Raw genomic sequence first — 6,000 nt, 5'->3', positions numbered from 1 at the left:
CAGGCCTTTTTTCGACACAAAGTTTACCGCTCACTGATAGCCCAAGAAACACGACACTATATATAATAAGGTTTGCAGTAAATTGCTCATCGCATCTCTGATGAAGATGTAGTACTATCAACGAAGAGACTAAAAGCAGTAAAGCCGTATATCCACTATTACTAGACTGACTTCCGCGTGAAAGCAGTTTGCCTTTGGCGAAAAGCTAGCTGTTGAGTGCGTGAAGCCCTAATAGATGATCTCAACACACGCACTCCGGGAACGTGGGGAATGATATGCATGACCACGCATTGCTGGTGTCTTTACGTGTACCGGGAGCTACTCGTTAAATCGGTTGAATGTAAACCTTATAGAGTAATAGGCAAGAATTTGAAACCAGTTACACCTAAGCAATTATTAAAGCATGTAGTGAACCAAACCACGAACTATAACTAAAGTTTGTTCGACCAATTTTGGATGAGAAAGGTCATTAATTCTACTTCCTTGCTGCCTTAGATAGATTTTCATAATACCCGACTGCTGAAATATTTGTTAAAACGAATGGTCACAAAGTAATCAAATTTTTAGACATGTGTAAATATGGAGTGTCCCTATCAATTCAACCTGACCAAGGAAGTTGTCTTGTTGGCAATCAATTATAATCTGTTTGCATAAGAATCTGTTAGCTTATCGAAGCTCCTGTCAAAGATCAGCTTGAAATAGGCTTAGTATAACAATCAATCGACACCTTGCTTGTATTCATAAAATATACAAAAATCGTTCTATATGAAATCAGCTTTAGAGTTTTAGGTATATCAACTTTGAATATGTGAACAGATAACAAAGCGTTCTCCCTTAGAAGCTGATTTTGGTAGCAAATCAAACAGCTCGCTAAGCAATATATGAGACGCGACTTACAGAAAAATGCGACCGACGGTGAAAATAGTTATAGCGAATTTCGCACATCGAAAGACGACGTAAAATAATTCCGCACGACATACCCTCTAAAACAAAAAATGGATTTTGAGCTTCAATTTTGAGTTTGTTGCCATTTTGCGATGCTGGATGCTTTTTGCCATTTTTAAACCCGTCTGCTGACTTTTACTGCTTATGGTGAGTTTCGTGGTTCAAATCAGTTAATGTAGTTTTTTATGGTATTTTGTGATTCATGGAAGTTAAGTTGTTTTTCTTTAAGAAAGCTTAAGACTTTGAAGCAAATTTTGGCAGATTTTTGTCTGTTTTTATTTTTGTTTTGGCTATTTCTTTTTTGCTTCAAACGATAGTTGCCTGGTTCTGTCTGATTTAGAGGTTTTCTGTAGGTGTTCCTCCTGAATGGTGCCACTAAAGCTTTAAATGCGCTCTTTCCTCGTAAATAAATAAATATTTCTTTTTCTTTCGCGCTCGACATTTTTTGTCGTTTAGTGTTTCTCCCGTCTAATTGTTTGGTGAATGCTTGAGCAGCAGAAAAAATAATATAATTTGTTTTCCTCCAAATAACGTTTGTGATTTTTTTTTGCATGATGTGGATATTTTTGTTGAATATTTTAAAGTAGCAACTTTTAATGTAATTTATTTCAGCTACTTTATCAATTCTTTGTTTTTTTTCATTGTTAATTTTCCTAGTATGGTTTCATTTTTTTTTCATAAGTAAAAGGGGCATGGAAGTGCTGTACTGAGACAAACACCTTCTGAGGACGGTTGGTAAGCCAATGCGTGGACGCGATCTCCACGTTGTCCACCTGGGCAACTACTACCAGCTGCTCAGCTATCGGTAGTTTGTGAAGCGGATAATCTGAGGTGTGTGCCAATGAACAAGCCACCTCGGACTCAAAACTGATTCTGTTCTGATTTCCCTGCCAGTCATCAGCGCAGGCAAAAGCCTGAGACGGAGGGTTTGCAGCAGCGCATCGAATAGCGCGCTTGGTTGATATGAGAGGGAAAATTGCTGCACAGATTTCACCGAAAGTAGATGAGTAGTGGAAGAGAAATCTGTGTTCCGTGACGTTTGTGATAGATGTAGTGATAGTCGAAAAAACAACATCAGAGAAATATTGGGATCGCAGTGCTAAGATGATTGCATACACTACGTTTGATCAGAAAACCCATAATCTGCTAACTGCCAATAGATGGTTTTAAAGACTTCAGGCTAATGGGACTCAACTACTCAAAGAGCTGGACCCTAGATGGTCTTCCCACCAGTCCAAAACTCTGGATTTCATGGCTTGGGATTCGTTCCTCAGGTCTGATTATTAAATACCTAATGCTCCGGCCAAAGGGGGTGGAGTATAAATAAATAGAAGGTTCGTTGTTTCAGTTGTTTTGATCAAATGTCCGCTTTCTGGAGCTTTTCCGGCTATCTTTTTTTTATTCGGTGAATGCTGCACATGAAAACAAGTTCTTTCGCGACAGTCATTTTTGTTATCTGTACACTCGAGAGCTATAAAATAGATGTGGTTACTAAGTTGTGACACTATAAAGTTTTACAGGGCATTTGTCAGTAAAATAAATAGTACACGTTTGTATTTTTTTGAAGTCTTTCCTTGTTTGCTTTTTTGAACATTTCCAATTGTAATCCCCCATCCCCCCAAGTGCCATTAAATAGTAAATCACTATATATAAATATGTCACGTGTGCATGGGGGTGCAAGCAATTTAAACCCACTAAGCTGGGAGCATTAACAGGAAATATCCCTTTTTGTTAGTAGGTTACTGTGTATGTGACTGGCATTGGGCGGTGCCAAAGATCGAGCAGCAAAATTTTTCAATGTTTCGCAGGGTAGTTGTTAAGAAGCACCGTTTAGCTTTCTGTGATTTCCTTAAAAAGATTTTCTTGGTTCTGTTTCTTTAAATGTACCGTTTTTGTTTTTTTTTCTATCGATTGGTAGTCGTTTGACGAACGGAAACAATTTTTATGGCAAGCTGTTTTGTCAATGGTTGTTTCTTGGCCATTTAGGAACAAAATTTTAACAGATATTTTTCAGTTTTATCAGATTTGGCTTTTCTCATTTTATTATTTGCTCTTTTTGTTTCAAATCAATGTATTTTTATAAGTGAATAGAGACTCATTTTTAGTGAGTAGTTGGCTAACGCCTAAGAGTTTTTACTTGGAATCTATTCTGGAGTCTTCGGGCTATGTTTTTTAAAATCAATTTTATATGACTGAATTTTTAAGCAGGAAATGAAACGCGTGGAAAAAATGTGGAGTGATTTATGTGTTGAAGAAAATTAAAAATTGGAGCGACAAAAGAGTGAATTTTTGTTCTCTCTTTTTTCGGCAGACGGAGAAGTTGAAAAGTGAAAAAAATTGTGATGCAATGAAACTTTTTTCGTGTGGCTTCTGCAGGTAATTATTTGAAATTGTTTATCATTTTTGTTTAAAATACTTGTTTAAAATTTTTTGCTTTTAGTCCGATTTAGATGGTATTTTTGATGGTATTTTGGCAAAATTTTAAGCTATTTTTGTTGTTTTTGGCCATTTGTTTCGTTTTGTTTCCATCATTGGGAATTGAAACGGCTACTATTGCTCAATTTTTTTAGGTAACATAATTACAGCTTTTAATGTAGAAAACATGAACTTTGTTGCTAATTTTTTGGCCAATTTCCAGTTTCTGAATTTTATGTCAAATAGACAAAATTGTGAGCCTGTCTATTCTTGCCTATTGCTCCCTGAGCATTTTGATATAATTTGAATAGTGATAGAAAGAGATTGTTGTTGGGTCTGCTGTGTTATATAAAGACGTAATTGGATTTTTATCATAATTTTTTTCAGTTGGTTTTTGGGCTAATTTCAAAAAATATATATTTTTAGCTTTATTGGTCGCTTTATTAGGTTTCACTTTGCTGAAAGGATAGTGTTATAGACAGAGATGACTGTTGGTTTTCTCTTGGTTTTTGGAGGAGTCTCTAAATGTACAATTCACCGTAGCTGCTGAGACGACATAAACTAATGTGATCGAAATATGTTTACGAGCAATGAAGATATTCGAAGAAATAAAACAATAGACAAACTGCATAGTTAATTGAAATATTTCTTGTTTTGACTTCTTCCTTGTCATTTTAAAAGATTTGTTGATCTGCGAGCTTCAAATCAGATGATTAGAATTTGGGAAGAGGTTTCGTGCAAAGGTAACATGAAAAATATCAAGGTAAAAGGCGGTTATTTCAAAATTGTGTACAAACTTTTATAGTTCCCCGCGTTCTGCATATATGACATTGGTTTCTAGAAAGACAAATTTAACGTATAGTCAGTGTTGTGCACGGTGTTGCAGTGCGCTTCAGACTCTAATTAGTATCTTTTACAATTAAAAAGGTGTTAAAGATGTTTCTGACATTTCTTTCTCTTTTATGTTTCCAGGAAGCTAATCAGTCGCCCTCAAAATGAGTTCCTGACAAGTAAAGCAGACATAACAACAACGATGAAATTTGTGTAGTTTCGGTGTAGTGCCAGAGGTCAACATCTTATGCAAACGGGCATTGCCGAGCCTCCTTGTTGAGTTTATTTTCCGTATGAACTTATATATGCAGTTGTCATTAATGCAAAAATTATATCTATAAAGATGCTTTTTTGTTCCGAGCCCTCTCTGAGGGGGAGGAACTATATACTCAAATTGGTTTTTGTTGTTCAGACAATTTTGGCCGATCGATATAATAATCGAAGAGAGTTGTGAGTGGTATCATTGGAAAGCCGATCCAGCGTAGAATATGGAAGTAAAAAGATATTTTCAATTTTTGCTTTTTATAGGGAGTTATCGTGGTTTAAAGTTTTGTGAATATTAGACGTAATTCATCCTTTTTTTTCATCCTTTTGACCAAATTTTCGGCAATTTTGACCAAATTTTTGGCAATATTGCTAAAATATGTTACAATTGGTTACTGTAGTGTTATTGATTTTATCGCTAAAGATAGAGGAGAGTTGCTTTATTGTTCGATCCAAGCTTTTTGGCTAGAATTTATGCTAAATTTTTCAAAATTTAGCCTGTTTTCGTCGAAAAAATGGTTTTTTTTAACCCCCTTGCTTCAAGTTTGCTGTAAATAGACATCTTTAAACTGCGGCCATATCCTTTTTAAGGTCAAAAAAGAGCTAGTTGTACTTCCGCTGGCTTTAAGAGTCTTCTGGAACTATAATTTTGCCAATTTTTTGCAAATTTAAAGTCGATAATTATACAAAATGCTTTTATTTTTTACAAACCGAAAAATTTTGTATAGAATTGATCTATTTTGCAACCATTTCAACAATTGAGTGTTTTGGCAGAAGCTTATGATTATCTGGGCCGATCTTGATCTCACCATGGATCCTTATAATAAAAAAAATCGGATTTTAATTGTGCGCGATTTTTCAAAAAAAATTCCGCAGTGTAGATGTTTTTCATGTAAATTACTGACGAGAATTGCAAATCAGGGCTCGATTAATGACAGATACTATTTACAATAAACGAGACACATTGAGGTTTTGTTATGGTTTCAGAATTAAGCTCATGGTTTCTATGGCACTGACCAATTGTTTACGTAGAATTTTTTTGAATTTCTTGCGTTTTGTTTCATTTCTTATGATTTTTGTAGTTCAATGACTAATTGTCCTCAATCAAAGATTCAGTTAGTTTTGAAAAGTTAAAGGAAACTAGACAATTGTTCAGTTGTTACCCATTGTCTGTTATGTTTTTGTGAAAAAGTCTGATTTTTTGAACTTTGCCATTATTTTCTCTTATTTCTCTCCACTTTGGGCGCAGTCTCAGTAAAATTAGGCATAAGGCGACTTCATGTGATTTTTAACTAAATGTCGGTAATGGTTTTATATTCAATTAATTGTTTTTTGATTTTAGTACTACGCGTTTTGAATTTTTCTTTCATTTTTTTAATCATAATTGCATATTTTATGAGTTCACTTTGTTTCCTTGTCGAGTGATCAGATTATTGACAAGTCCAATTAAAGAAAGGCATTGTAGAGAAATTTCAGAAAGTTTTGTCTTTTTTATGAATTTGTTTTTTGTGGCCTCGTGACTTAGTTTAATTATTAATTGACTTC

This window comes from Convolutriloba macropyga, chromosome 2 (genome assembly GCF_964194025.1).
Source record: "Convolutriloba macropyga chromosome 2, txConMacr16.3, whole genome shotgun sequence".
In the NCBI taxonomy this organism is placed as follows: domain Eukaryota; kingdom Metazoa; phylum Xenacoelomorpha; order Acoela; family Convolutidae; genus Convolutriloba; species Convolutriloba macropyga.
This window is presented reverse-complemented; position numbering follows the sequence as displayed.